At 42.9% G+C, this 21,135-nt stretch overlaps 1 long non-coding RNA gene across 1 annotated transcript; it reads left to right on the top strand.

Moving 5' to 3' along the window:
* Positions 1-7,365: 7,365 nt before the first annotated feature.
* On the top strand, positions 7,366-8,890 carry LOC115595657 (uncharacterized). Its single transcript, XR_003986743.1, has 3 exons — positions 7,366-7,433; positions 8,540-8,668; positions 8,834-8,890. It is a non-coding gene; the product is annotated as an uncharacterized LOC115595657 (long non-coding RNA).
* The last annotated feature ends 12,245 nt before the right edge of the window (positions 8,891-21,135 follow it).

Here is a 21,135-nt window from a genome sequence, read left to right as displayed (position 1 = left end):
ACTAGTTTGGTCTAGCTACCGGAAGACACGGATGTCAACAAACAGGTAAGTAGCTCCTTGCACAAACACACTGTTTTAACTACTTTTTTATTCATTTTGAGTCATACACGCTACAGTGCTGTGTTGTAAGGTGTCTGCTGATGTTGCATAACTTTTGGTGTGAGATGTGGAGCATGTTAAGATGCTTAAAACACAGTGTAAAGTTCTGACCCCATGCTGTTAGCTGTTAATGCTAAGTCTCCGTTCACGGAGCTCTGTAATGGCTGGACCAAATGTGTTCGCGTCTTCGGTACTGGCAAGTCAAGGGTAGCTTGAGCAATGAAGCTGCATGTTTAAATCGACATAAGTTCTCCTTTAAGGCAAGTTTATTTGTATAGCACAATTCAGACGCGAGGGAACTCAAAGTGCGTTACATGGGCATAAAAATTACAATGAAAGACATTAAAAGTTGCATTTCAAATACATTAAAAACAAATAGGAAGACATCAAGAAACAGAACATTAAACCAAGTTAAGAAATAGGAAAGCAAGCTAAAATAGAACAGGTTTAAAAGAGACAAGACAGTGCAGTTAAAAGCCTTGAAATTAATTCAGTGAAAAGCAGTGGCAAACAAAAAGCTCTACAGTCTTGATTTATGGATATTTCAATATTTTTGACATCACCACTTTGCATTCCCTACCTAATTCTATTATAAATCTATGAAAAGTCCCCATGAGTGGGGAGGACGGTGGGTGAAACAAACACAGGATACCACTGTCCATGTCTCATGTAAAACCAGAAGTCAACAGTGAGTTATTTGAACTTAAAACGCAACTTAACTTGCATCGCATACATAACCTCACTTAAAGTCATATGCTTATTTTAACCCAAGCGACAGTCTTTTCCTTAATACGTAGTTTTTGAGAAGAAATCCAAACTCAGAATTGAAATGTTTACAATAGTAATGAGGTAATAAGGTCTTTTTCAACCCATATTCAATTTAAAATGCAACAAATACAAGATATTTAACGTTCAAACTGATCAACTCTATTTTTTTATTCGCTCATTTTGAATTTGATGCCGGCAACACGTTCCAAAAGAGCTGGGACAGGGGCATGTTTACCACTGTGTTACATCACTTTTCCTTCAAACAAACACTCAATAAGTGTTTGGTAACTGCGGACACTAATTGTTGAAGCTCTGTGGGTGGAATTCTTCCCATTCTTGCTTGATGTACGACTTCAGTTGCTCAACAGTCCGGGTTCTCAGCCTCTACATCTGACTCACATTTCACAATTCACATTCGCTTGGCAATCCAAAATCAACTATAAAAACATTGTTGTTTCTGAATGCTAACTTGTAAACTGCACTTGAACCTCAGCCTGGACGATCAGAGTTGAGGTCGTTGCAGTAATTCACATGCTCCCCTGTCACTGTTGAAGATGTGTGTGGCGCCTGCACAGCGTGATGGCTCGACAACCTGCCAGCGATTTAATGAAGACCGAAGAAGGTCTCCATCTGAAGTGTGAAATAATCCTGACAGTTAAGTTAGTATTTTGACAACACTGCCTAACACCTACTATCATCCATTGTTATAGAGCACTGGGCTGCAGCCTACTAAGGTGTTTTGTCGTAGGTGGTGTTTTTGTTTTTCTTGCATATTTAATTTGCATTCTATCTTCACGACGGCTTTCATTCTGTTTCTTTTTTTATCCGGCTTCAAAATAGTGTCCGGGGATACTGCTGAGCTCGACCAAAACGCACACTTTTCAGACGTCGGGTCGAGACGGGACTCCTTTTAAAAAGGAAGAACTCGCTCCATGTTTTCGAGTGCATTTTACTGTTTCAACTTGAACTCAGAGTGGGAAGGTTTTACGCACAAAATGCAAAAAAAAAAATGTCTGCAATTAAATGATAAAGCATCGTGCATGGCGCGTGCGATGCGTTTTACACAGGCGTGGAGGGCTACACCTGTCAGCGATGGAGCGCGGTGATTCATAAGGGCCTGGAATCGCAATTTACACGCTTTCGTTTTTGTAATGTTGAGTGACACTCTGAGGCTTCGCGGGCCTGCATATTATCTTGTCAGTGCAAATAAATAGAGTGTGGATCAGCGTCGAGTTATCAAGTGCTCTACGCAGCTGTAATGAATGTGCGCTGGGCCGCTGGCAGATGGGATTGATGAGACTGTGAAGGTTTTTTGTCGCTGTGTGTGAGATTTTCAGGTACATGATGTACAAGAAGCAAGATCCTTCGCCTGCACGTGTGTGTGTGTGTGTATAAGTAGGTTTTTTTCTTACTCCCTTCCTGTTCGAATCAAAGTTAGAAACAGACCTTCGGAAGGAGAATGAGTGTGGACAAGGCTGCGATCACACCTTATTCATCAGTATTCCCTGTTGTATTCCATATCTGGTGACAATCCGACCTGACAGCGGCGTTCTAAAGGCGGGTGACAATAACAGAAGACGTCGCATCTGTTTCTGCCGCTCAGCCTCCCCCTCCTGTCTCCATCCCATTCCAGTTTGCGTTTAACTGAGCTGATACGTCTCCCCGAATACCAGTCAAACCGCTGTTCTTTCTTCCGAATTCGTGTGTCTCATCGTCCTCCGCGGAGCCAAAAAATTACAATGGCTGTCTCAGGTGAATGAAGAATTATTTATCGTCACGGCAACGCCAACGCATTGTGATGCCGGCGTTAAAAATACAAGTCGCATGTGGGTCACTTGCTTTCGACGTGAGGTTTATCGAGATGTGTCACATATCAGCACATGGAAAGGGACGTGGCTGCCTTATTGATGCTCATGCCAGTTGGAAAACATCAGATCTGAGTTGCATGTGAAGGCAAAAAAATGAAATTTGGGACACTTTAAGGAGGCATATGGGCATGTCACAGGTTGATAAGAGGGCAGAGTACAGCTGACGCCGTCAGACGAGCGGGCCGAATGCAACAGCGTACAGAAGCGGCTGCCATTAACAACAAGTAGGTGAAAGCAGAATGTGTGCGTGTGTGTTGATTTGCCAAAGTCAAATTTGTTCACCTCTCTGTCACCACCTTGATTATCCAGAACCGCGCACAGACAACGGTGACAGGAGGAAAGCCTCGGTTCACACCACCAGAAATGGGGGGCCAATTACGGCGGCCAGTAACCATGCCGACGGGAGGCGGGCGCCTTCTATAAAAAGCCAGTGGTGTGTTACTTTACATAATTCCAGTCACTTTGGATTTTCCACCCTGCCCCTCCAGACTAAGGGAGCAACATTACTGAAGAAGGTTTAAGGGGGCGCGTCCAATCGCTGTGCCGCAGTGCCAGCGGATCCTCACCGTCACGTCAGACCTGCAGCTCGACACGACGCAGGCATGTCATCTCCAGATCCAGGCTCTTTTTTATCTCGATGTCACTGATGCGAGATGACAGCAGACGCAGCCCCGACCAAGTCTGAACTTCAGCTATACCGCAGATCATGGAAGTGTTGCGTGGAGACTCTTCCAGACGTATCCAGGCATTTCTCTTTCAATTCATCACACTTGGCTTTACACCAGGTCTCATCACTTGTATTTACACATGGCCACACCAGCACTTCCTTAACAGATAGGCAGGGATGGGACTGCATCCATCCCCCACCTTCCAGCTAAATGACCTTGTTAATATGTCTTTATATAAAGGCTTCATTCTGGATCCTTGGGGGTGATGTAAGGGTGAGCACTTGTGTTCACAAGAGCGCAAGAGCTAACTGGTGAAATAACTGTGTGAGACTATGGGCACTATTAAAATGTTCTAAGGAGCAAGTGTGTTTAGGCACGTCCAACTAAATTTTGCTCATTCAACGGTGAATAATCCGGACAGAAAGTGTAACACGGTGTAAACGGGGTGTATTTTTGGGGGGTTTTGACGGGTGTAACATGTATGGAACCAATGAAAGTGTCATCTTCCATTCCTTACAAAGCCAGGTGTGGCAGGACTTGGTACACTGATATTTAACAGTGGCATTCGTCTTCACCAAAGGAAAGGTATGTTGTCCGTGGTTGCTGCACCCTCTACCCTCACCATGGGTTGCATTCCGTTTCCTCTGGAGAGTTTCCTCTGTCCTGTCAATTTTATTTTAAGTACAGCTTCAAGTTTTGATGCTTGAACGTGCCACGACATTTGTTGTGGTGAAACATTAAAAGCAGCCTCCCAAATGATACAATCCAAGGGTACGAGTGTTGTGAACCCACCTGCGTGGGCACATCTTACTGTCTGAACAATGCTCTCTTTATGAAGCAGGAAAAAAATTCAGCGCCTTTGACTTCAGACCAGCTTTTTGTTGGTCTATGGCGCAGTCGCTTTCTGCTGTGTCAAGACAGCAATGCGCTATCAATGCGCCTGACCACACCTATTTTAAGACCGACATGGGCACAAGTACAATTGCTTTTTACGCGACGCGTCACCAGTAGAGACACACTGCTAACACAACTAAAAATACCTCTGCTGCAATTACTATTTTTAAGCCACCCATCAGGAACGATCTTACAAATCAGTCAGAATTAAAGCGCTCACTTGAAGTCCTTAGACCTGAGCAGTCATTAGTGTGTTAATTCAACAGGCTAACTCTTTAATAGCAGTCTCACTGGGGTTGGAGAGGCAGCGCCCTCTTAACATTAATAACATTGTGATTAAGACTGTTTTTTTTTTCTTCATAAAAACGACATTGAATTCACAATGGCAGCACACTAAAAACGGAAAGTATGATAAACGACATGCAGTTGGCCAGGGAACCCTTAGAGCGAGTGTTTCCATCACTGTCTGATTAAAAGCTCTCACGCCGTCACACACGGTCGCTCCGCTCAAGCAGCATCGACAACGCCGCGTGTTCCTGAAGTGCGTCCCCGAGCTTCTCTCGACGATAAAGTCTGGAGTGCAGGTGAATATTTTGCCGCGCTCCTTCCTGTCATTTGTCCTCGCCGCCATTTTGTTTCAGTGAGCGTCAGAAAACTCATTCAGACATTTATCTAATGACTTCAGCAGTATGCATCTAAAGCCAGTCAAGTCTCCCATATCCAGTCAAATGCGGAGAGGCTGTGTGTCTGCAAGTACTTTGTGTTGGAAAACTACGGCCCAGAACATTCCGGCCCCACAGGATAAGATGTCGTACGTATCCTGTATAAAGGTTAGGCCCCATGAGGTATGGATGAGGGCAAAGTGACATCTGATCTATGAGCAGTGGCGTGCGCAGACTTTTTGAAGGGCAGGGGCGAAAAGAAGGGCACTTTAGCGCGCGTTTTGGCTCCCAAGAGGACGCTTTAGTGCGTGTTTTGGCTCCTAAGAGGGCGCTTTAGTGTGCGTTTTGGCTCCCAAGAGGGCGCTTTAGCACGCGTTTTGGCTCTCAAGAGGGCACTTTAGCGCGCGTTTTGGCTCCCAAGAGGGCAGTTTATCATGTTTTAACCAGCCAAGGGGGCAGTTTAGTGTGTTTTGCCAACCAAGAGGGCACTTCAGCATGCTTTTTGGGCTCTCAGGAGGGCACTTTAGCGCATGTTTTGGCTCTCAGGAGGGCACTTTAGCACGCGTTTTGGCTCTCAGGAGGGCACTTTAGCGCGCGTTTTTTTCAACAATTGGGTCACGAGGGGGGGCGACCCCCCCTTGTGCACATCACTGTCTATGAGTTTATATCTCTCATGGTCTTTTAGAGCTCAGCAGTTCGAAGCTGCTGTCTACAAAATGTCTGACAAACCAAGGCTGTCGTTTACGTAAACTCGCAGGATGGCCTTCAGTCTATCTGCGATCTGTCTTATGTGTTGTTAAACAGGTAACCATGCATGGGAGGGGTGCTTTCCGAGCTGCGGATATGATCTGAACATTGGGGAGGTTCCATAGGATTAACTCGTCAATGCACTTGTTATACAGTTGTGCTGGGTTTTTTTTTGTTCCTCTGCAATCATGTTTGAACAAACTGCTTCAACGTAATTCATCGGTGTCTCTCTCGTTTTCTTCCTCTCTCCTGAATGGTCAAGCGAGCCGAAACTCCACAACATACTTGACCTTTGAATCAAAAAGCAGTGTTTATGTACATGAAATATTGATATGCGCAGTTTTACATTCATCCCAGAAATCATTTCGACAGATTGTTTCTTTAGAGGAAAAAAAACAAAAATCTGAATGGAAATGGTAAATGTCACGCCTGTTTGATGTAAGGAGCACTCACACGTCCTCACTTCCCAACTTTCTCTTCATGCCTCAAGATGTGTGTTTTGATGCTAATTTATGCATTATGAATATGCTGATGCAAAATGCGCTGCGTTGTGTATTTGGCAAAAGCTGAAAAATATGTGGGGCGTGCAGTACAAACTACTGAACCAAAGGAAGAAGATTTTAAATTGCGAGCGCGTCACACTAAAGAGGTGCTTTTCTACTGATCTTTCGTCAGAGATTATATTCACATGAGCCAAAAACATGTTTGTGCTTCACCCTAAAGTAGAAATGCAGATGCGTTTCATTCTCGCTTTTGCAAATGGTCCTCCATTATGGTAATATGCAAATGTAATCACAGTAAACTGATAGCACAATGGTAATTACGTGACGGTTCTACCAGTGTGAATCCACCGTGACTGTGGCAGGAACACTTCACGTCTGACCAAAACACGATGCATTCTCCATCGGTCACTGACATTCAAGCGGTGTTTGCTGTCAGGTCACCAGCTGCGTGTCCGTGATGGACAAAAGCGTCTACAATGTATCGAAATCTGCAGGGAATGACCACATAACTGTGGTTCTGATGCCAGCAGATCTTTGTTTACCTTTGAGTCACATTACAATTTAAAGGGGCGCTGCTGTATTCACATGTCAGCTGAGCTCACTAGTCACAGTAGAAACTACTCAGCATTCATAAATGTATAGAGTGACAGGCAACTCAACACAGTGAAAATGAAGACTGGCCCTAACACTAACCCTAACCCTATATTAAAGGAACTTAGGGCAGGATTTGTGAAAAAATAAACATTCATTATAAGTATTTTAATGCTAATGGGTGATGAAGCGTTCAAAACCAAAAAGAATGAGCCCACACACATATCTCCCCATTGCCTTGAACAGGCTGTGTGCTGCATGATGTACTGCTATTCGGGGTCCGAATTTCCCGCGCAGCCCTGCGGACATGACGTTATCTGACGCTGAACGCGCGTCCTCGACAGCTTGGAGACCGGAAAAAGACAAGCGCAGTCCCGGAAATACTGTTTGTGTTGTTATGGGCTCTGCTACGGCCGGAAAACGACCCACCACCACACAAAGTCCACTAAAAAGTAATACGAAGAAGAAAACGAAGGTTTTTATCAGTAGCAAGTCGTGAGTCTAAAAGAAGTTATGACTAAAGCGGGCTGGCAAGCGAATATACATTGGATATGCCTTCGACTCATGGAGGCAGCTTCAGTTTGAACTGGGACTGAAAACGGATGCTGACATGGCTAATTTCCTTGTAACCAGGTAAGAATACATTACAGGTCATTTTTAGAGCTTGATTTGAAAATCTTATGAGATCACCGAGGACTCGGAGTGAGCTAAAGTGCAAAGTAGCGTCAGCTTCTAACGTAGCGTTAGCGGCTAACGTAGCGCTAGCCGCTAACATGTAACTTAGTCCACTGCTTGTAACACTGATAAGTTACAGACTGCGCATTTTCCAAGGTCCTTCAGTCTGAAACCGAATAGTTAGAAATATGCCCTTTTAGATATGGGACCAAAAGCCCAACTTGTATCTGGGAGGTGACGTTAGCAGCTGGCTGTAGCAACAGGCTAACGGTTTGTTTGGGTCTATGTAGTCATATTAGCCGCTAGCTACACACAGCGAGCCGGCTTCCCGGCTGCTTCGTGGGTGTAGGGGATACGGCTATCAAATCAATCTTATTTATATAGCCCAAAATCACAATCACATTGCCTCAGTGGGCTTTACAATCTGTACAGTGAAATATATCATACACACAGCACCGGCTCCCGTCTCGTTCTTGTCCCTGGTAAATACAGTATTTGGGGTGTACAGTAACGGTATTTACAGGCTATGGCTTGGGGGCTATTGTGTTGACGAGTTGATGATACTGTTGTGATGTAGCTGAATAAAAGGCAGTTTAGAGCTAACCGTGAAGTGCACAATGTAAACGAGCTCAGGTGGTGCTATATAATAATTGATATTGTGCGCGTCTACAGGTCTGATAAAGTTATTATTATTGTTATTATTATTACGACCTTGCTTGTGAAGCACGTCTGTGTGGTTGAGTCCTTTGGGGTGGGTGGGCTAAAAGAGTGGTCTCAACTCATCAATAGAGCATTTAGCCTTTATTCTTCTCTTGTTGTACCTTACACACAAGATTGCTCCAGACATTATACATTACGTTGTAAGTAAAGCAGGAGAAATTGTTTGTAAAAGTGAAACACACAATAGTACTGACTGAGGCAAGTATTTTGATATTATTATTGTTACAGGCAAACATTGCATGGCCATAGTTGTTCTGACCAAAGAGAAAAGACACCAAGGTAGCAAAGTCACAGCCAGCTTGCTGACTGAGACTCTAACTTTTTAAAATATTGCTGTTTTCCAGCTATCAGAACAAGCAGACTCCTGAAGCTGCTACTCGGGGAAGTAAGGAGATGAGAGCATCAACACCCAGCAAGCGAATAGCTGCTAAACTCTCTCATCGATTATCACCAATTGAACCAGTGTCTGAGGGGTTAGTATGTTTTCACTTTCTAAGTTTTGGTCATTAGGAATTTCAATCTTTTCAGAATAAAGACAAAACATTGTAAAATGTTATAATATAACATGATAATTACCAGATTTGATTATGGAGCATTGGTATGTGTTCTAATGCTACTGTTCTCTTCTCTCCATAAAGGCCTCAGCTACATGATCCAGAGACGTGAGCAAGAAAAGAGAGAAGACAAGACCATCTTGTTTTCCACACATTTATTTTATTATAAACATGTAAACAAAATAAAACTTTGTACATACTGCAAATTTGAAAAATACTGTAAACTTTGAAAATAAATATAAAAATATATAATGTACATAAATAGTTTTTATTTTTGGATGAAAGTGGAGGAAACAGGAGAAAATATCAGTCAGGCACCCTAAACGGAGCTTCTTTGTAATCTGTGTAGTTTGCAAAGGGGTCAGGGAAGTTCAACCAGATACGAAGAACACAGCAGCTCGGTATCGGCCTTCAGTTCCCTCTTCTCTGATGCCCATCCTGCCAGATCGTAAATCGCCGGTAGGAAGCAAACCGAAACTCTCGGTTATCGCTGCCCACATCTTGGCTGTCCTCCAGAGCAAAGATGTTGTTCCACATCATCCTAACAAGACGCAGTGTACCCTCATCCAGGCAGTACATCTCCATGTGTGCCACTCCTTCCAGAGTCAATTCCAAATCCTGAAACAAAAAACATTGAGAACAATACTAATAAGAATAACTTTAGTAATCCTCAAAGTGATGTTTTGATTTTATTTGATGTTATTTTTATTCTGATTCAACTTAGTATAATACCAGTTATGACATAATGACATTTGTGTTTCCTTGTATTTACTTTGTTATGGCGCAGTGCTATTCATACCATTTATATTGTCTTATAATGGAAATGATTTCACAAATGATCTCACTGGCACTGGCACATAACGTGGCTTGAGATATTGAATCATACTATTGCTGTTGCATGATAATGACTGCAAACTAATGTCAGCTTGTTAGCAAGCTTTATCCAATGTTATAAATATTAGCTATGTTGGTAATTACCACAGTCAGAAATTAGCTGCAGCCACAAGCCAAATGCTCGTCAAACACCATAACATTGTTAGCAGTCACATTAGCTTCAATCACAAAGCAATGGTTATCGCTAGCTTGTTATTCACCGTGGCTGGTGAAATTTGAACTTTAGAAACCATTTGGCCAGTGTAAGGTAAGCGTACTTTACATTACAACTGTCGTTTTGCTGAATTGATGCGCTAATGTTGTTAAAGAAACATACTAAAGCTGCACTAAGATAAACACTTAGTTTACTTACTTCGTCTCTTGACATCATGCTGTTTGCTGATGTAGGCTACCAAGGTAGTTCCGCGGAGGTATGCGAGGAAGTCTTGCAGTAAACAGTCGCGTGAACAGCGAGCAAACAAATAACCGTGTCACAGCATCAGCTGCACTTCTGTGAAGAGTTCATGCGCGCTCCCGCGCCGGCTTGGCTGATGGCTGCAGTTACCCAAACGTCTGTCGTGTCGCTATTGAGTCTTATTTCGTGATCCTGCCCTAAGTTCCTTTAATAACATTTTTGAAATGAAATACTAATATATAATATAATATATTGGAGGGGTATTATTTTGGTCATAATTACTAATCTCTCAAACGTCACACACCTGTAGTAACACCTGCAGAACGATCAAATTCGGGTTGCATTTGTCGAAATAGATCGCAAGGGAAGTGGACAGTGTGTGGGAGTCCTTTTTCCTGATTTTGTCGGCCTTACGTCTTCTCCTACGCACTTGTTGACCCCTAAGGCGCAAAAGCTGCGCTCTGGAAATGCTGATCTTGAAATGGATATTCGACGCTCAGTATGGAAAGAGGAACCGTTTACCTAAGATAGTAAAACAGTGCTCTCTCTCTCTCTCTATATCTCAGCCCCAAGCTTGTGTTGTTCAGCCCTGTAAAGTAATACAGCGTTTCTACGCACTGTTATGAGCTTTCAGTAATTTTCCGGGGGAGGAAACAAAGCAATCAGAGGCACTCGTGTGATGTAGTGGAGACCCAGTGACTAATACAGCAGTTAATCTGGCCTCCTTGCAGACTGATGTGCTTGCTTCACGGCTATTTATAGAACAGACTGGGGATTCATTTGTTGAAAGGAACTTTATTTCTCTGACCTCACACTTTCAGAACTCCTATTCGGGATTAATTAAAGTGTGCGAGCGTGCCTGAAAAGTTTGTTTAATTCGGAGGCGTTCTCACCTGCGTTCATCTTTCCTCCCGGCCCATCGCAGCTGCACCGAAGCTGTGAGGATTTCTCCACACCACAGACATGGAGCTTATTAATCTCACACCGGTGTCAGCCTGCTGGCAGTGATTTAATGAGCCAATTAATGTTAAACAGAGGAGTCGCGCAGATTAGGAGCAATTCGTATGAAAAATGAATCCTTAATCGTGTTGAACATGTAGATGTTCCCTGTGCGCTCCCGTCCTGCATTGGAATTAATAGGGCGAGGTTATTCTGGATGAAGACCACTCGGCCATCTGAGACCTGCAGAGATGATGCGTCTTGGCACTGAGTTCAAGCAAGTGAAGAAATACTGATAGGCTTCTGGGGTTGATGCAATCAATGTCAGGCAAACTGCAATTTATTACATGATACTAGTTAAGTTTATTTCAAAGTAATATATTAAGTTACAATAATACTGTCTGCGTAGAATAATACATTACTTTAGTACTCTACTTTTTAGTTACTTTCAACAAAATGCCCAAATAACCTATATAGAACAATTAAACAGCCTAGGTCTTTCCAAATAAATTAATGTTTTTGGACATGGGGATGAGCAGGCAGACAAAGGACCAAAGTCTGATATATATTGAGATAGGAATAAAGATTTTTAATCTTAAGTTTAGTCATATGAAACACAATAGACCTGCACCTTCTATAATGTAGCCTAAGACAAGACAAATCTCTTTTTCTATGCCTTTTTTATTTTAGTCCACAGAACAAAGAATCTATGGGCATACATTATGTGATTCAAGAACTTAAATTAAAGTGCGATCGGAGGCTCAGGCTTCTTCATTAGGCTCATTTCAGTCACACAGAGACTGAACGAAGAGTTTACGGGCTCGGCTACAATAAACACACAGAGCCTTTGTTCACGTGTTCATGTTGGTGTGGATGCGTTCTCAAAAAAACAACAATGAACGCTTCACTTCGATCGGCAATGCGGATTCTAACGCCTTACGTGACACAACATGTAGTAATATATTACTGACATACTATTAGTAACGTGTAACATTACTCCGTTACCGCTAAAAGTAATGTGTTAGTGTAACACGAGAGAAAATGTATAAAAAAGTTGAAACATTTGAAATCAGAAGATAATAAAATGAATTCCTTAGTTAATTAAACCCAATTTTTAAAGGTGCAATATGTAAGAATTGGCCACCTGTCAAATACTACATACTACAAGAGGCAGCATATCACCAGAGTAACTGCTAACTGCTGCTAACTGTAACAGCCCTCAACTCAGTTAGCCATGCAGCTATTTGGACTGGGAGCTCGGGGGCCAGGGGGGTGTTAGCTAATTTCAGTAAATCTTCTTTTTTCTACATTTTCAACAAAAAATCTTTCATATTGTCCTTTTAAACTTGAAAGACAAATACAGTATTTTTAAATCCGGGGCCTTTATTTACATGTATTGGTGTAGGCTATAAATAATTTACCCCTACTCTAAGTTTTGGATTCGATCCAGCAGATTTCCTCGGCTGGCGGCGGCAACACAGCTCTAATGAATAACTGCTAGTTTTGGGGTGAACTCAAGCTGTCCTTCTCTTTAACATGTAAGTGTTGTTGGTAATGAGCGATGAAAGCATTAAACACGCATTTTAGAGGAATGAGATGTTTATACACTGAAATAACGCAGTGAAAAAAGACAGTTAAATTGTATGTAAGCTAATGCATGATGCAGGGATTGTCTACCCAGAAGTTATTATATAAACAAACATTGTGAGTCGGTCTATAGGGATGACGAATACACATGTATCAATGTTAATCAATTACGGAATGTCTGTTATATCATAAATTATATTTGAAAATGGCTGCAGTGTGGAATACTACACTAAACTACATTGAAACTATAGGTTATAGGTCAAAGTTTTCTTTCAGCTAAAGGCGGGTACACACTACAGGATAATCGGGGCAATTTTTGTCCCGATTTCCCCCTCACGATCAAAGCCAGCAAAGGCCCGATTATCTGATGTTTGCAAAGGACATCGTGTCTGATTTTCCTGTGGTGTGGGGTGTGTAAAGAGTGATTTTGTCCGGTCAGATCCTCTCGGAAGGCGTCAGAAGGAGAGATCGTAAATAATGAACATGTTTGATATTTGCGACTAGAAATCCTGTAGTGTGTGGGGTGTTCCTGTAGCGTGTGATGTCACGTGTACCGGACCAACAGCCAATCAAGATGCGAGCTGAGTCAGCTGTGTTTCTCCGTCAGCCTTTTATTTACCTGTTGCCATGGTTACCAGCAGTACCGGGGGCCAGAGCGTACAGCGCTGCTCGCGAAGCTATCTGTAATACTTGTGACAATTTTTACTCACCTCCAACTCGCGCTGTAACGCATACAGCCCACACTCTCGCCGTCTCCATGACTTTTTCCATAGCCGTTTTGTTTTTGTTTTAGTTTTTCAGCCAGTAATATACGGTGGCCCAGAGGTGTCAGGCCAAATACAAAAGCCACAACACGAATACCAAAGCCACAACACGAATACCAAAGCCACAACACGAATACAAAAGCCACAACACGAATACAAAAGCCACAACACGAATACAAAAGCAACAACACGAATACAAAAGCCACAACACAAATACAAAAGCCACAACACAAATACAAAAGTCACAACACAAATACAAAAGCCACAACACAAATACAAAAGCCACAACACAAATACAAAAGCCACAACACAAATACAAAAGCCACAACACGAATACAAAAGCCACAACACAAATACAAAAGTCACAACGGAAGTGACCCACAGCGGAAGTGACCCACAACGGAAGTGACCCAAAACGGAAGTGAACGGCAACGGATGTTGACAATGCGGCGGTCGGCGGATTGTTGCTGCCATTTTAGGACCCGTGTGCCGGCTGTCTCTGGGCAACAAAGAGTCCAACTTCGTCGCTGACTTTTTTCCAGGCTCTCCCCTGTTTTGTCCAAGTCTCTGTGTATCTGTCTCTGTCCCGGAGCTCCCGAGCGTTCTCTGTATGCGTATGGAGTGTGGTAGTATAGTACGGAGCTAACGAGCTTCGGGGCGCCGAGCACGGAGCATTAGCCCCAGTAAGCACAACAATAGAGCAGCTAGCTTTTCTCGCTTGTTGTGTCGTTCCGAGCCGGGGCTGCAGCGCCGACAGCAGCGCTCCGGTCTGCTCCCCGAGTTCTGTACCACCATACCGCTGTACACACATACAGAGACCGGACAATAAAGGAGAGTGCTTGGAGAAAATCGGAGAGGAAGTTGGACCACTTGCTAAGTTATGAAAATATGTGTCTGTTACTTGATTACAGCGGTCTGTTGTACTTTACTATGAACCACAGTAGCACAATCACATTCATGTGTCCTTCATTTCCATAACTCTGCCTAATATTTTATATATATATATATATATATATATACACACATTATTTATTTTTTTTAATAAGGTAACGCTGAGTGGCCTTGACGCCTGCCAGTCATGATGAGTCGCATCTCGTCACCTCTCTGCTGTGTCTGCAGCTGAGCACTGTGACGCATGTCTCTCTCCCCAGCCGGGAGAGTTATCATACGTGAAATACCAAATAATAGCCGGGGCGTTTATTTGTTTCAATCACTTAACAGACCAGGCATTTATTTGGGACAGACGTTTAATTCCTTCCTCTCAAAAATCCGGGTTGAAAATGTCACAAACTTCGCCTCCTTCTCGGTGAATTATCTGGCATCATTCTGCAAGTGAAGTTGTTGCGGCGGAGGAAACTCCTCATCTCTGCTGTCACTCATGGTGGCGTACATTTGTACAGCTGTGATTGTGCTACTGTGGTTCATAATAAAGTACAACAGACAGCTGTAATCAAGTAACAGACACATATTTTCATAACTTAGCAAGTGGTCCAACTTCCTCTCCGATTTTCTCCAAGCACTCTCCTTTATTGTCCAGTCTCTGTATGTGTGTACAGCGGTATGGTGGTACAGAGCTCGGGGAGCAGACCAGAGCGCTGCTGTCGGCGCTGCAGCCCCGGCTCGGAACGACACAACAAGCGAGAAAAGCTAGCTGCTCTATTGTTGTGCTAACTGGGGCTAATGCTCCATGCTCGGCGCCCCGAAGCTCGTTAGCTCCGTACTATACTACCACACTACGCATACAGAGACCGGAGCTCGGGAGCTCCGGGACAGAAACCGATACACAGAGACTTGGACAAAACAGGAGAAAGCTTGGAGGAAAGTCAGCAACGAAGTTGGACTCTGTGTTGCCCAGAGACAGCCGGCACACGGGTCCTAAATGGCAGCATCAATCCGCCGCATTGTCAACATCCGTTGCCGTTCACTTCCGGGGTCACTTCCGTTGTTGTTCACTTCCGTTGTGGCTTTTGTATTTGTGTTGTGGCATTTGTATTTGTGTTGTGGCTTTTGTATTCGTGTTGTGGCTTTCGTATTCGTGTTGTGGCTTTCGTATTCGTGTTGTGGCTTTCGTATTCGTGTTGTGGCTTTCGTATTCGTGTTGTGGCTTTCGTATTCGTGTTGTTGCTTTTGTATTTGTGTTGTGGCTTTTGTATTTGTGTTGTGGCTTTTGTATTCGTGTTGTGGCTTTTTTATTCGTGTTGTGGCTTTTGTATTCGTGTTGTGGCTTCTGTATTTGGCCTGACACCTCTGGGCCACCGTAGTAATAGGCCTAAAACAACCACCACTGCATCTTCCGGTTCGTCCGCCATGTTTGTTTACACTGAAGTCACGTTTGACCACGCGAGATTTGCAATATTGCGCGCGAAGAACCTGATACTCTGCTGAAGAATCGGTTAGTGTGTGGTGTGCACTACGGAGAACACCACACACTATAAGATCAGCAGAGAGAGATCTTGTGCGATCTGTCTTTTGTTATCATCAAGTGTGTGGTCTCCTAATCTGTGAAGGTTTGAAAAATCCTGTAGTTTGTACCCGCCTTAAGCAAACGCTCCATATGATCATCACATGATCACGTGATCTGGCAAACCCAGCTGCCTCAAAGGTGACCCCAGACCTGCAATACAATCATTCAATAAATCAAAGTAAAAATTGGATTTTTAATTAAATATTAACCCAAGTGTGACGGTCTGAATGTTCATAGATGGACCCAAAAGCTGTAAACCAGAAGGTTAAACTACCACAGTGTGGTGTCAGAAACAATCCGGCAGCGAATGAAGAGCAGAGCAGGGTATTTAACCAGGAGTGATGAGGTGATTCACTGCAGGTGTGTGTGGCAAGCTCCAGTCCTCCAGGAAAAACAATCCAGCCTCCACTGCACCTCTGAAACACACAGGCAAAGGGAAAAACACACCGGACACAGAAAATCCACCCGAAATCTCCAAATCATGACACCAAGAGCCTGACGTTAAAATGCTGTTACTGTCAAAAGTTGGTCGTTCTACACTGGATACAAAACCAACAAGTAATGGCAGTCCATGCAGAGGCAGCAGCTTCACTCCTTACAATTTCACTATTTTTTTCCGGCTTTGTTACCGAAACAGGCATTGCCTAAGGCAGGGATAAATTCACCGGCATGGGAGACCAAAGTGTGCATTTTGGATTAGGAGCAGCAGACTTTGAGACGATCACTGCCCGTGGTATCTTTCAACAATTCAACCTTGCCAGTCGGACCGCCCCAAGGTTGAGAATTAATGCTTGGTGCTCAGATGCGGTCAAAGTGGATGGACAGTGTTTACCTGGTGTTTTAATGTGGAGATGCCCAAGATATTATCATCGCCATCTTGTTGCCGTTGTTTACACCCACTCAAACTCAAACTTAATGCATTAGATAATTATTTCCTGGGTGTTTAAATCTTTATGTTTCTTGGACGAATGTTTGCGGCCTAAACACCTGTATGTATGTTCTATGTCTGTGTAGCAAGAAGGACTCTACAGACTTTATTTCTGATGCAACCTGTTGTATAATGACAAATAAATCACCTTGAACCTTGAACCAAAGGCTCATGGGAGGATCCAGTTACAGACTCAAAACCAATCAATATGTTGCCCATCACTTCACGAGGACTTCTCCTAATCCTATCTTAAATAAAGGATATTCACGTCTGTATCATATCAGGGTGGTCAGGGTGGTCAACCACTGTCAAGTTGTAGCACGGTTTTCCCTGCAAGTCACTCTCAAGGTGAAGAAAGACTCAATGTCTTCTGATGCCCTATAATTCATTGTCACTGAATGACAGCACACACACACACACACACACACTCAAGCGGTATACTCGATTAGTATAATGGAATCTGCATGATCAATCTGAAGGAGTAAACATGTGGGTCCGATATCCTTCGGTGTACCAGCAAACTACTGACCAATCACAGCCTTCAGACAAGCCGGACAAGATTTTCCTTCCATTATCTTTTCTCCTCTCAGCCTCTGTTCTCTGAGTCTGTCTGTAGAGATTCGGGAAGAGCCGTTCTCTTTGGCCTGGCCCTTGAAAGACACCCATAATTTAATGATAATTCATATTTTTACTTTTTCATCAGGAATGTCTGCAGTCTATCAGATCATCTCAGCTGACACGGCTGCCAGGCTGACTCAGACTTTTACAATGAATGATGAAAACGAAACATTTCTCTGGGTCCACTCAGCAACGTAGAGCTGCTCTCCTGTCTGATGGATTTTGGATGCGCTTGAAAGTATGAAATTAGGGATCCCAACTTTGGATTGTGCCATATCACATTGAAATTGATCACATGACCAACTGATCACAATACTTTGTGTGACGTCAAAGGAGTCAATCATGGTGACAAACCCTCAGACAATTTCAGCATCAGCAACACCACAGCTGAGTTCCCCTTTCTGTTCTGTGGAGTATTTTAACGAACTTCAACGCTTTGTTTTTGGAATTTACAACCAGCACGGTTTTGGTTCAGTGTCAAGAACCTGTACTGCCTACTGGGCTTCTTTCACCTGCATCCATTTTAGTGGAGTTTTCTGTCACCATTTCTCTGACCCTGGCACAGGAAGAAAACGTTTCCATTCCTACAGAGCTCTGACAGATTCAAGTCTGGTAATTTATGGTGAGAGACTGATCAGAGATTTCAGACAACCTGTATGGAGCCATTTAAGGTCTTTCTAAACGACAAGTCTCAAGCTACTTCAGTTAAAAAAAAAAATAAAGCTCCAATGCTGTTTTGCTGTGAAGCTCCAGAAACTGGCCTTCTATCTGCATGAATATTCTTTGGGTGAACGTATCCTTTAAACAAGCTGTTCTTCATCAAATGTTGGGCTGGTCCTTTAATTTTGGTTTAGACTACAACTAAAGACTCCATTTCACAGGTTGCATTCAACTCCAGACACACTGGAAACCCAAAACTTTTCTACTCCCTCTCCGTCCTCGCTGTATCACCAGCAATCTATATTCTCTGTGATGTGTGAGACAAATGTGAGGCATGTGCAGTGCATAGAGCATTTACAGGGCCATTACGGGACAAAAAAAAAAAAAAAGCAATCCTAGTGGTCTGTGAGTCTGGGCGATTACACACTGGTCCACATAACAGAAGCCCATTATCTGAGGGGCCAGAGAGGAATGACAGGGGTGGAGAAGTCACCTGACAGATTAATGAGATTGCCATCCAGCTCCAGGACGCCACCGCTTGGTCCGAGCCAAATCATTTAGCACAGAGCGACCTGCGAAGAGAGATGTCCATCCAGTCAGGACTGGAGATGGAAGGCCTCAAAGCAATAATATGATATGATATCAGCCTACTCAGACAAAACATTTGGACACTGTCAGAATGTCAAAGAACTTTCATCAAATTGGACACTTGAAAATGTAAAACTGTCTTATACAATGATACTGTATTTATCCACTTTATTATAATCAGGTGCACTGCTGGTAATTTTCAGAGTTTTCAGATTGATTTGCTAGAGTCCAGGAGGCCATTTTCTCGTGAGAAAATGAACTTGCTCAGACTTGACACATGCTTCGGATAAGAAATCAATAAACGCTCTGGTAATCCAGTTTAGGAGGTGCATCGATTTGAAAAAGTTTTCCAGGTTGGTGCGTTCAAGTGTCGGCAGCAGGCTGTCTGAGAGGCTCATGAAGGACTAAAACCTCGAACCAAATAAGACGAGCAACACGCGAGCATAGGCAGACTAAAAACAAGTATATGGAATTCTGTTTGAAGAAGATTAGCAGTTCTGTTTTTGGCCTCGGAAAATCATTAGCAAGCATGTAGTAAATGAGGTAGACAGTGCCAAAACATCTGTTATGATTAAAGTGGTGAAGTAAATCCATGCTGAGCTTTTAGAGATTTTAGCTTTGAAATGTGAATTTCAACGGTTGATCTATTGCGAATCTTTTTGACACTGCTGATCTTTGAGGAAATGGAAGAAGATGCCACGTTAGCTGTGTCGCGACTGAGGTAACGGGCCTATAGCAAGCAGGCTTACTTGGAAGGTTATAGTGACAAGCTAACACTAATCTGACTCCCTGTATGTAGATCGAGGGCATAAGCCTGCCAATGGCCGACTTTTTCAGGGGCGTTTTCCTTCCTTTTGCCATCTGTGTGTTATTCTTAATTCCTCTCCCTGCAAAAGGACAAACTGTTTCATACATGTCCAAGTTCTACAGCCAGAACGCATTTTTGAGGTGTAAAATAAAAATATTTTCATCTTTAGTATTTTCATCATCAACTTAAGTTGTCTGTGAATTTAAATGTATCTACTGTGGATGACCATTCTGTTGTCTAACATTTGATATCTTTGTCAAAGGTTAGCTTTGTGATTGTAGCCATTCTGGTAGCTTGTGCCATGAGTGGTACGGTTGGGAGCAATTGTAAGGCTGTGTTACAATCAACCCCAACTCCATCAGAATAACTTGTCTGCCTGGAAACATCAAAATAGATCTTTTATATTATTTTTTCTGAGAATCTAAGAAAAGTGTTTAGTGTCCAGTTTTTCCACCCAAACTATAACGTTTAGACTTGAACTGGAATTAATAATTTAATGGATATTAAATGGTTTCAGTTATATGTACATTCGTGGGAGTGTATTATGGCCCTTGATATTTATATGTAGGTGCAGGTGTAACATTTGACTTCCTGTGTTTCATTGAATAAAGGCATTTGATGAACATTACCTCAATAACAGATGCATTCAAACTGTTCAAGAGGCTTTTGAGGAAATTATATCAAAACTAAAACTCGTTACGATGGCCCCCGGTCTCCCCCACTAACACAGGTAGACACACTGGTTATTTTGCTGAGCCCCACCTTGTATGACCAGGCAATTTGGAGGACTTAAACTTGGACAAGTAGACAATTTAAAGGAACAATTTGTCAAAACCCAAAACATTTCTCTGATTTGTTCAATATAGAAATGTTATTGCAGCTCGTTGACTACGAACGAGGATGGATTCATTTTTTAATTGAGTCAGGATTACTTCTCAAGGTAATATGTAGCTCTTGTATCAATCGGCCCTTTCTTTGCAATTTTCCGCCACGCGACTCCCATGAGGCCTTGTCCTTCAAGAAGAACAGTGGTGGAGTCTATATCGGTGTGCTCATCCATCATTGATTCATATAGGCACACTATTTGTATGCAAATGATCCCTCATTTGGCTCTGAAATGGGCAGTTAATGGCGTTCTCGGGGCAATCTGTCATTCCGTGTACTTGACAAGGCTTTCTCATTCATTGACATGCCTGTCCTGCACCGTCGCATCCACGTGCCTCTTGTTGCACAGAGAAGTGGCGTGTGTCGTAGCGCTGAACGCCATAAGTGGTCTCAGATAACTGCGAGAAGATCACTCACAAAACTGTTCAAACGCACTCCACGCCGCCTCAACACACACGTTATAGGAGCATGAAAAAGCAAATTAGAAGATACGGCCAACCTGCTAAAGAATGGCTGATGTGCAACAGGTACGACTGGAAATCACAGGGAATATTTTTATGCTTTAATTGGAGTAATTATTAGAAGCGCCATTCAGTATAATCCAGTCAAAAACCATGACATACTGCAACTTTAGAAATTACTAAAGCAATTATTCTCTCTGACACCACCCAACCTCCACCTCAGATTTGGCAATTATACGTGATTTATTGATCATTAATTCATGTTTTTACCCAAATTGATGTTTCACCTCTGATCATTTAGTCGTGTGTGTTTGTATTGTTTCATGTTAAAGGTTTGCTATAATATTAGTCAGAAATACGAACCGGAGAGAAGCCGGTGTGTTTGTTTACAACCAA

The sequence above is a fragment of the Sparus aurata genome, chromosome 14 (assembly GCF_900880675.1).
Source record: "Sparus aurata chromosome 14, fSpaAur1.1, whole genome shotgun sequence".
Classification (NCBI taxonomy): Eukaryota; Metazoa; Chordata; class Actinopteri; order Spariformes; family Sparidae; genus Sparus; species Sparus aurata.
The sequence above is the reverse complement of the archived record's forward strand: the minus strand, read 5'-3'. Positions and strand labels throughout refer to the sequence as shown.